The sequence below is a fragment of the Lactuca saligna genome, chromosome 7 (assembly GCF_052625555.1).
Source record: "Lactuca saligna cultivar CGN05327 chromosome 7, ASM5262555v1, whole genome shotgun sequence".
NCBI lineage: Eukaryota > Viridiplantae > Streptophyta > Magnoliopsida > Asterales > Asteraceae > Lactuca > Lactuca saligna.
Window position 1 is genome coordinate 140,684,009 of NC_136423.1, and position 11,778 is coordinate 140,695,786.

At 37.9% G+C, this 11,778-nt stretch overlaps 1 non-coding gene across 1 annotated transcript; it reads left to right on the plus strand.

Annotated features, from left to right (window-relative positions):
* Positions 1-6,646: 6,646 nt before the first annotated feature.
* On the plus strand, positions 6,647-6,753 carry LOC145007733 (small nucleolar RNA R71). Its single transcript, XR_013663102.1, has one exon. It is a non-coding gene; the product is annotated as a small nucleolar RNA R71 (small nucleolar RNA).
* The last annotated feature ends 5,025 nt before the right edge of the window (positions 6,754-11,778 follow it).

Genomic DNA, 11,778 nt, shown 5'->3' on the forward strand with positions numbered 1-11,778 from the left:
AATGGTCACTAAGCTACACAGAACATGAAATTAAGCAACTAAAGAAAGAAACACAAGCATGCTAGGTAACTATAAAACAAACACAAGCAATTTACCAACTAAATAAATCCATATAAAATTAAGCTATTCATAAGTTGGAAGCTTCATCTAGCTAAACAAGAGTAGCTAGATTCAGTTGCTCACAATAGCAACTAACACACTAACACAAATCAAAGTATAATGAAACATGTTCGTAGGTAAAAAATAAGTAAACTAAATTATGGACCTTCACTCTTTTGGTGTTGAAACCCTTTTTCCAGGACCTTTCTTCTGCTAAAGATCGCCTTCTGGGACCTCTTTCTCTTGGCAAAAAGTCTCTTTTTTCGTAATGACCAAGAGCATGTATATATATATATATGTATATATATATATATGTATATATATATATATATATATATATATATATATATATATATATATATATTCTCAAAAATCGCGCGCCACGCCGTGGCTATATCTGCCACGACGTGATTTCCAAGTTATCTGTATCGGGCAATGACTCCTGCTTCACGTGATCTTTATCTTCTAGAATACTCATGCCACGTCGTGGTTGTCTCTGCCACATCGTGGTTTTAGTAATTTCCGTGGATTTCCTCATCTCTTGTGTTTCAAGTCTCCAATGTTCTATATATTGTCGCTTTTGGTCCCTCTCTTCGAAAATACTTCTAATTGACTGCAAATAACAATTTAAAGTCATAAGTATCATTATTCTAAGCATATTATCAACTTATTAATAAAAATTTCAATAAATATTGCCTAAAAATAGGTATAAATATGGTAATATCAAAATACCACATACTTAGGCTTTGCTTGCCCTCAAGCAAATTTAAACTTAACGCTTTAGTACTAACATCTCATAGAACAACCCGATTCTAGCTCAGCCATTATGCCAAGACCTCAACGCATGCATTTGTGTCTAAAATTTTCCTAAAGTACCCCCCCATACTTTAAATACTCACAATCTTCATAAACACTCGCCCACTTCTTTCGAACAATGGTCATTTTATGCAACCCTCCGAATCCATCCACAGAAATCTTACTTAACCTCAAAGTATTTTTGTAAAGCCACCCAAGCATACATAAACTAGAGAGTTACAACTTTAAGATACCAATACTTGGAGCTCTTGAATTCTTCACTTCTTTGACAGTTTAATCTTGATTTCTTTGAATTCATTTCTTTCATGATTTTTGGCATCTTTAACTTTTGATTCCTTAGAACTTTGATCTTTGATCTTCATACTTTGATAGCTCCAAAATTCTTCAAAAATTCTTACTTTTCAGTAATTTCTCTCTCCTTTTTTACACGTATAACTCACTTTTTCACTCAAAACCTACATGCTTAAGCAGGGGCGCTTAACTTCAACCTTTATTGGTTAATACATAGCTTTCCTGGATACATTTCAGGTTTAGGCTGCTAAACATATTGCATCCCTCAAACTAAGAGAGGTTATGTTTTTGTTCCATGATTTCACTAAAATAAGGGAGGCCACAAATGCACTATAACGTGTATTGGGTCAACTAAACATTTGAACTTTTATCGGATCATCCGATATGACACTAACAACTACAGTTCAAATTATTATTACTAGATCTAGTTATAAATTTCAATTTTCAAATTTTAAGTTTTTACCATCAAATTTTATCATTATCTAGCAATTTACTTTATACCCCCTACCCCACACTTATTTCATACAATGCCTTCATTGTATGCCTAAAATAAATCAAAATTAAGAAAACAGGAGAAAAAGGAACAGACTCCCCTGGGATAGTGGTGTGAGCATCTCCAAAAGCGTGGAAAACGTGCATCTCGAACATGGACCTCTCTAAAATATGAAGTTGGTGTAGAACTGGATGAATATGTAAATAAACCACGAACATGACTCGAAACTTTAATTCTTCAAAGTGGTGGCAGATACGTAGAAAAATGTGGGAGCGCATACGCCACATTAGTTGTAGGAAGAAACGAGGCAAAATAGTCCTCATAATGATCCCCAAGAAAAAAACATGAATCACGTCGTGGTGGAGAATACCACATCGTGACGTTAGATAAAAACGTGAACAGACCGCATCCCATTTAGCATGCCACAACGTGATGTAAGAAGCCCACGTTGTGGAAACTGGACGTCAGGAAAAAAAATTCCTCATTACTTTATTCATCCTAGCAGCCTGACCAGTGTCTTAATGGGTTAAGACTCTTCTATGTAAATATACTTCCCTACTGTAACCTCTCTCCCTTCAACGTACCCCACACTTATCTTTAATTGTGGGTTTCGACTCATGACTTTAACCAAACCTTGACTTGACTAGACAAACACAACTCTTGACTCAGCCTTATGTGCTTCTGAAAATTCCCATGCTAATCTGAAAAAAAAAACGGAACAACCCAAAAGAAATAAAAGAGTAACATAATAGTTTAACCAAGTCTTACAGCACAAACCAAATGCAAACATAAAAGAAAACTACTTAAAATAAACAAAAGAAACTAAATAGAAAAGAAATCAATCATCATCATCTCATCCCTGCATTCCACTCGGTCCTTCCCCATCATTCCGCGGATTCCAAAGCTCTTCCCATGTTGGAAAATAAGGATAATGAGGTGGCATAGATGGTGGCCGGGTCACACCCAAATGTGAATAAATACCCTCGATAAGCTGAGTATGATAGACAGCATGCCCCCGGAGGTTATCCAAATAAGTTCCCACCCGACTCTAAAAAGGGTCGGTGGGTACTCCTTGTACATGTTGTGGAGCAGCACGCTCTCTCTCCATCTCTCCTCGAGCTTGAACATTTCTGCGCTGAGGCTTGGCTGGTGGTTGTTGCTCTGGTTGCGCCTCATCCTGCGCCGCGTCTACTGGTGGTATAACAAACCCACCCCCAATTAACCACAACCCGCATAACTCCCAAAACTTGAATTGTTAAATCAGTGTCCAGGAATCAGGTAAGATTCCTCACAAAGTCATGAGTTAAAATATGATACGACCGAGCAAGGCGAGTAACCAAATGTCCTCCCGTAATCGGAATCTTGGGCCTAGAATAAGCCGCTTTCTTCCCCATGAACCTCGCAAGCATATATGGTAAATCACAACAAACCCCGGGGGTAATATGACTCCACAGATAGAACAAATTCTGAATAGGAACTTTATCGCCATGATGCTTGTGATTTATAGAAAGAGTGATAAGGCGATGTAGAAATCGGTAAACGGGGTTCTGAATTTGTGACTCACTAGAGTCATGAGTATTATACTCATGGTTGGAAATACTCCGCCAGAACTGGACATCCATAATACCGGGATTAAAATCCCGAACACACCCATGCAGAAATGGTATGAAGAACGGAGATTGAGTCTCCACTTTCGTATAAAGTCCCATTCGCCAAGCAAATTCCCGAAGACTACATTCCCCATAAACGCCGCCCAACAGGAACACAAGTGCCCAATTATAATTAAAGTCAATGGTGCGTTCTTCGAAGACAACGGTAGAGAAAAACTCCACCGATAACTCCCGGTACACGGGTTCTTGAATCGTGAACAAATTCCTCCACCTGTGACAAGTGAAGGAAAAATGATCCCCTTCATATGTTTTTGTCCAATATCGTTCTAATTCAGCAACCATTCCAACACCACCAAGCCATCCCCAATCTACAATCGGAGCTATCGCAAATTCCCTGTTGTATAACCATCCCAACCGATTTTCATATGTAGTCAATAATGGTCGGGGAATGTTTCGTGGAAACCGATATAAAGGATGAATACTCGCCACATCAATTGGATTCTCCTCCTGTGGAACAGCCCTTCTAGGTCCCATTTCTGTAAACAAAATTAAAACAAAGCAACAAACACCCAAAGCCTTTATAAAATTCATTATGTTTAACCAGTAGTCACGACGTGGCTTAGAATGCCACGTCGTGAGATGCAATCGGGACATGGGTCTAGATCGGTCACTGTATACACGATATTAACAATACTTGGGGTTTGTTCCTATTGTTATTCAAGGGACATGCAACCTAAAAACAGTAACTAATTTCAACCAATTTCGGAAATCTCATCATTCACATAAACCCTAACCATGAAAATGTATAAATTGTAAGCAATAATTAATTGACGAAATACATACCCGATGGAGTTAGAAGACAATAAATGCAAAGAATTTGGAAGATAAATTGAAGAAATCGGTTGTGGGGACCTTGCTTTAGTTTGTGAGGTAGTAAGCAAATGGGGAATGTGTGGTCAAAAGTTTTAAGAAATGCCCCCCCCCCCCCGGGTGACTTTTTAAAGGCCACGTCGTTGCAGGCTTTACCACGTTGTGGATTTTAAAGGAACATAATCTGTTAAAAAATCATCTTATCCCCGTAATTCCTCTGTACCCACGACGTGGCATTGACAAGCCACGACGTGGTTTATGAAATTTAGTAAAAATAACAATTTTTTCTAACTACTTTGTATTCCATTTATTAATTAAAGTACCCCACAACTTATTCTTACCAAGTATCAGTTATTAGACGATGATTTGATATCTTTCCTAATTAAAACTCAAAAATTAAAAGAAAAGAAAATGCAAACCAAGCTCGGGTTGCCTCCCGGGAAGCACTTCTTTTTCTTGGAGTCTTGAGCTAGACTCTGTGCCTCCTACATTGAATCTTCAGAAGAGTCCATCACCAGCTGGACCTTTTGTTCCTTGAAACGTCTCTTGTAAGCTTGCACACGTCTTTTATATGCCTTTTTCGAATTCTCTTTTTTAGCCTTGTCTTCATCTAAATCGAACTTGCGTTTAATCCCTTGAGTCTTTAATTTTTCTTCACTCATCAGCTCCATACTACTTGTCTCTTCTTTCACCATTTGCCTTGTTACCTTTGAAGTATCCTCTTCTTCATCACTTGTCATCTCATCATCTTTCTAGCTTACCCAAGAAGGTGGACTCTTGTAAGCAATGACTTCAACTAAATAGGGGACAGATGCTCGTGGTTTTGTTCATTTGAATTGATGAACTGTCTTGATCTCTTCTTCCATAAGCTTCTCTAGTTCTTCTAATTCATTGTCTTCATTAATTGTGAACACCCCTTCTTGAACATGATTCCTTTGAAAGCCATCTTCTATCCCAAAAATTTCCTTTTCATCACCCACCCTCTAGCAGTGTTAAACAATGGACGACCAAGTATAATTGGCACATCGGGATCTTCTTTCATATCTAACACTACAAAATCTATTGGAAAAACAAAATTTCCAATTTTTACTAAAATATCCTCCACAATGCCCCGGGGTTGTGTCACTGAACGGTTCGCCATATGAATAGTCATTCTTGTAGCCTTCATCTTCTGAATTTCCAACTTGTGATAAAATGAATAAGGCATCAAATTAATGCTAGCCCTAGAATCGGCTAAAGCATCAACCTTCATTTTGTTACCAAATTCACACGGAAGAGTGAGGCGTCCAGGATCCCCCATCTTCTTAGGTATCTCCCCCAACAGAGCTTTTGAGCTTTGCTCACTTAGAATCACCTTAGAATGCTTCTATAATTGCTTACGGGTGTTTATCAAGGCTTGCAGTAATCTTTGATACTCGGGAATTTTGGATAAGGACTCGATAAAGGGAGCATTAATCGGGATCCCTTCACGTGCTTAACAAACAACAAAGGTGGCCGATAAACCGGAATGGGCTCAGGCACTTTTTGTTCAGGTAAGGGCCACGTCGTGGCCAGACAAGTGCCATGTCGTGGCGCCGATGGTTCAGCAACCCCTTCACTTTCGAACTTTGGCTTCCTTGGTTTTGGATCGGGCTTCTGTGGTTCTTCTTCTAATGCCTCCAGGAACTCAGAGATGGCCTCTTCTTCAGTATCTATGGCCATTACATGAGATGGGGTATTTATTTCAGGATTTTTCGGGGATAGCTTCTCATGAACCAGAGTGGCTAGTTAACCAAGTTGTACTTCAAGACTATTAATGGAGGCTTGTTGATTCTTTATTAAAGTTTGTTGTTCTACCATCAATGCATGATGATTCTTTACCAAATTTATTTGTTCATTAATGGCAGAATCAGTAGCCTCGTGTCTCTTTTCTGAGGCTTCCATAAACTTCATCAACATGGTCTCTAAATCGGGTTTCTTCTCGATTGGTGGTTGTTCTTTTTGGTAGAAGCGTCTGCCAGTTTGTCTATATTTCTCTTCCTTTTGCTTCTTATATTCATCATAGGGAAGCCACTCTTTATTTGGTTTCCTCTAATCTTCATCATACTTGTCCCCACTCGAGTAGCACACTTGAGCCTTTCTGTTCCCAAACTCATCTAAATTGCAGTCCTTGGTCAAGTGCGGACCACTACACCTCTCGCAACCAACTCTAATTGCATGAATTGAGTTGTCCATTTGTGTCAACCTCCGGTCCATATTATTTAGAATAGCCATTATGGCTACTATTTCTTCAGTTTGGGCCCCTCCACCGCCTTTGATTCCATCTTGCCTAGGGTTGTGGTATTGGCGAGAGTGTTTCGCGAATTCTTCAATTAATTCCTTGACTTCGCCCAGATTTTTCTTTGTAAGTGGACCTTAAGAATCAAGGAGTTGTCTTGTCATCACGTTTACCCCATCACAAAATATTGACACCTCCTGTTGAATGTTAAGGTCATTTTGAGGATAATTTCTTAACAACCCTTTGTAACGGTCCCATGCTTCGTAAAGTAAGTCTCCCGGGTTTTGCTTAAAATTGGCTATTGCCTTTTTGAGTTTAAAAATCTTGGATGGTGGACAGAATTGATCTAGAAACTGCTCACGCATTTGAGCCCAAGTAGTTACGGTATCGGGTGAAAGTGCTTTTAACCAATCCTTTGTAGCCCCTTTAAAGGTAACGGGGAGCAATCTTAGCAAAATGGTGTCTTTGTTAATATTTGGGACATTGAAGTAATCAGCAATTTCATTCACTTCATCTAAGTGTTTGAATGCATCCTCATGATCCTTTCCATAGAATGGGATATCCTTTAGTGCGGAAAGGATATGTCCCTTTGGCTCGAATGTGGCAGTGGCATGGATTGCAGGTTGTACTAAGCTTGGACCAACATCATCTCGAATTCTCTTTCTGTAAGCTCCCATGGACATTTCCTCAATATTTTCCATCTCGTGCCTTGGCTCGTTCTCAGGTTCGCTCGTATGTTCTTCGAATTCGGGCTCGGTATCGTACTCGAATTCGGTTTGGATGGGTATTTGATCCACGTGTTCAAGCTTGCTTTTGTTCTTCGAGGATGAACTTGACTCCCCAGTAGTCTTCTTCCCTGATTTCTTTGAAAACACTGATTTGAATTCTTGTAAGGGCGTCTTCTTCTTGTGAATTGCAGACTCGGGATCTTCAAGTGGTGGCACCAAGGGTGTGTTTGAGCCTCTGGTCATGAACTCCTGCAGATAAACTAAATAAAAAAAACGTAAAACTGAACTAAAATAGAAAAATAAACTAAAATTCTCAGAAACCACGTCGTGGCACTTATCTGGCCATGTCGTGGACTCTGTGACTAAAAAAAATTAAACCTTGCTGGAAAATTAACTTTTTGTGGGTTTTACCCCACAAAAAGGATCGATTATCCTAAAGCAAATAAATAAATAATAAACTAAGCCGTTCACTGGCGACGACACCAAAAAATTGATGTGCGAGAAAGTACCCACTAATTTTAATATTTATAACCTAACAAACTTAAACTAACTATACACTTATAGGTAGTGTACCTAGTCGGATTACAGTATAGCTTAGGTAAGTCGGGTGTCGATCACAGGGAACGATGTTACTAATTAATCTACTTGCTATCAAATTAACCTAATTATTAACAAGTTTAAAAAGGGTTTTATATGATTTTACAAGATCAGACGAACTTAACTCAAATTCAATCAATAAGTAAAAACCCTCTTGTCTAGTTCGAATCCACTTCGTCCTTATGGCTAGCTAATAATTATGGATTATCAAGTTGGTTTTAATTATATTAGTAATTTAAGTCTAACTTTACAAATAATTAATTAATTCATGTAAAACTATGTATGGTCACACACAATTAAACACATAACCAATTATGAATACGAATATGCTATGTAAGATTTATTATTTAAACGCAATTATAGTCATAATCTACGTTCTCTAGCACAACTAAGTTTATTTACTTTAATTACTAACTAAGATTGGTCAATCCTAGCTCTAACAATTTAATGTTCACTAAATCATTAGGTAAACAAGTTCATGCAGTTAATGGTCACTAAGCTACACAGAACATGAAATTAAGCAACTAAAGAAAGAAACCCAAGCATGCTAGGTAACTATAAAACAAACACAAGCAATTTACCAACTAAATAAATCCATATGAAATTAAGCTATTCATAAGTTGGAAGCTTCATCTAGCTAAACAAGAATAGCTAGATTCAGCTGCTCATAATAGCAACTAACACACTAACACAAATCAAAGTATAATGAAACATGTTCCTAGGTAACAAATAAGTAAACTAAATTATGGACCTTCACTCTTTTGGTGTTGAAACCCTTTTTCCAGGACATTTCTTCTGCTAAAGATCGCCTTCTGGAACCTCTTTCTCTAGCCAAAAAGTCTCTTTTTTCGTAATGACCAAGAGCGTATATATATATATATATATATATATATATATATATATATATATATATATATATATATATATATTCTCAAAAATCCCACGCCACGTCGTGGCTATATCTGCCACGACGTGATTTCCAAGTTATCCGTATCGGGCAATGACTCCTTCTTCACGTGATCTTTATCTTCTAGAATACTCATGCCACGTCATGGTTGTCTCTGCCACGTCGTGGTTTTAGTAATTTCCATGGATTTCCTCATCTCTTGTGTTTCAAGTCTCCAATGTTCTATATATTGTCGCTTTTGGTCCCTCACTTCGAAAATACTTCTAATTGACTGCAAATAACAATTTAAAGTCATAAGTATCATTATTCTAAACATATTATCAACTTATTAATAAAAATGTCAATAAATATTGCCTAAAAATAGGTATAAATATGGCAATATCAATCGTTTTCGAGACTCCACTCGCAATACATGTCAATGGGTTTTTAGAGTACACCGGTGAACACATCGTTCACAACACCTACAGGTTGCAAGCCTATTAGTGTTCCACTGGATTGTCTAGAATAGTCTGTGATTGTCATCCATACTCTGCTATATGACGGGGCCAGCATTTGGGAACAAGGCTTCTCACATCGTCCACCTCTCACCCATACGTCATGGTCTATATCATTTATCAACTCATCATCCAACTCATATATTCATCTACCCATGTTTTACCCAACATATTATGTAGTTATAAATACATACACAGTTTAAATCATATAAAACTTGTATAAAATCGTTCATCTAGCATAAATAGCAAATATACAGATAATATGCACACATAACACGTAATTTATATAAAATAATTCATATATATATATATATATATATATATATATATATATATATATATATACATATGTAAAATGAAAGGAACCATGCACTCACTTGAAAAAGTGGTGATTCCGAACTCAAACAGCTCTTCGCTTCTTAAAAATAATTTCCTAGGACGAAACCTAATATTATTACCACTAGAGTTTAGTCTATTATTCTTTGAGACTAATTCATAGTCTAGCTATTATTACTATTATATAAGCATTAAACAATAGTTATATAACACATAATAATAGCCTAAGTACTTATCATAAGTTTCTAATAACGTTATTATAATTAAATTAAAGCTATATTAAAAATAGCGTATGTGTAGCTCACATACAACGAGTTTTATAGAAAATTGGGCTTTTCTTGGAGCAATGTTCCCGAGACGAAAAGCTCTTCTTATCGGAGCCGTCGAGCACACCGGGGCTTCCGCCTTGTGCTAGGGAGGTTCCCTAGGCTTTTCGGGGGGTTTCGGGGCTAGAGAGAGGTTCTAGAGAGAGAGAGAGAGTAAAGAGAAGAAAGAATGGGAAAGGTGTGAAGAAAATGAGGGTGGGAGAGGTTCTGTTTATAGGGTGAAATATGGATGAACTTAGTGTCACATGTCACCATCTGGTGGCAAGACTTGGGGAGAAAGCAATGGCCAAGATTGTGCCATGTCACCCATTTTTGCAGAGCACACTTTCGACTTCTAAAATCTGTAACTTTCACATACGAGCTTCGTTTTTACGTTCTTTATATCCACGCGTAGGTAAAAATAAGATCTACATCTTTCATTTTGACTCTGTCAGCTAATTTTCAATCGATCTTAAATTTAATAGTACGAGGAGATTATACTATTAAATATCCACGTAAAATTCATAACTTCTACATACGGACTCTGTTTTCGTCTGTCTTTTTACCGTTGAATTCCTATTAATGAGATTCGAATACGCCAAAAACCGCTCGATCTAAAATTCGAGTTTTGGGTTGTGCACTGCTAAGCCAAATCTTAGCAAATTCATAAATTCCTCATGCGAAGTCAAATTTGGGCGTTCTTTTTTTGTATGTTCTCGGTTTAACGTACACTACAACTTTTGTTTAGATTTCTAAGGCTAAAAAGTCCTTTATCATAAATTCAATATTTACATCTCTCGGTGTCGTGTCGGTTTTCCCATAAAACTTCGACGGACCATAACTTCTTCGTTATAACTCGGATTTTGGCGTTCTTTATATGTACGTAACCCTTGAGAAGTATTCTACGACTTGGTTAAGATTATTTATTCTAAATAATATTTTGTCAAAAAGTCATTTTCGACCCCTATTATCTCTAAATTGACTAGCCCGGATCTATGGGCGTTACAATACTCATACCAAATAATACATGATCTCCGGTATCTTTCAACCGGTATCTTTCGGGCATAGCCAGGAACTGGGCTCCTCCTCGGTATCTTTCAACTGGTAACTGGGAACTAACATCCCTTTCGGTATCTTTCAATCGATAACTGGGAACTAACCTCCCCTTCGGTATATTTCATCCGGTAACCGGGGACTATTTCACCCCCTATTACTGCTAACACATATCAAGCATAGTAACACATATCAAGTACAATAATCATATCAGGCATAATAATCTTATCTCATATCCACGTTAGATAATTATCACAAAGACAATCATCTATCCAAAATTCTTACTTGTGGGGCGACATTATGGCCGTAAACCCACTCCTATTGGGAGAAAACTCACCTCAAAGTCATGTAGTGTCTACACTGATCTCGGTATGAAAACCAACTGTCCTCGAATCCTCAATCCCTACACAACTACTTTTATAACTTATCAATTAGTACTCGTAACCCTTACAAGGGTCAACTCAAGTCCTAGACAAAGTCAAGGTCAACACCTTGGTCAATGGCAATCATCCGGTCAAAGTCAGCATCTAGTTGACTCGACTCACCAAGTTGGTCCACCAACTCGCCGAGTCCCCATATCCATATAATGCCATAACCTTGTCCCTACTCGATGATTTCGCCTTCAACAACACATCAGACTATCTTCAACTGACTCACCGAGTTCGTCCTTGAACTCGTCGAGTCCATCATCATCCATAAGAAGGTGTTCAGTCTATGACTCACCGAGTTCCCCTTAAACTCGCCGAGTCCATCTTTACGTGGTTGGGATATTGCCTTAAACTCTCCGAGTTTGTTCAAACACTCGTCGAGTTCTATGATTTCCAGGTCCCTAATGAGCCTAAACAAATGAGGGACCTTCAATCTTAACTTCTAGTCCATAACAAAAAGGATTTGGTTGAAAATACACCCCGACTTGCCGAGT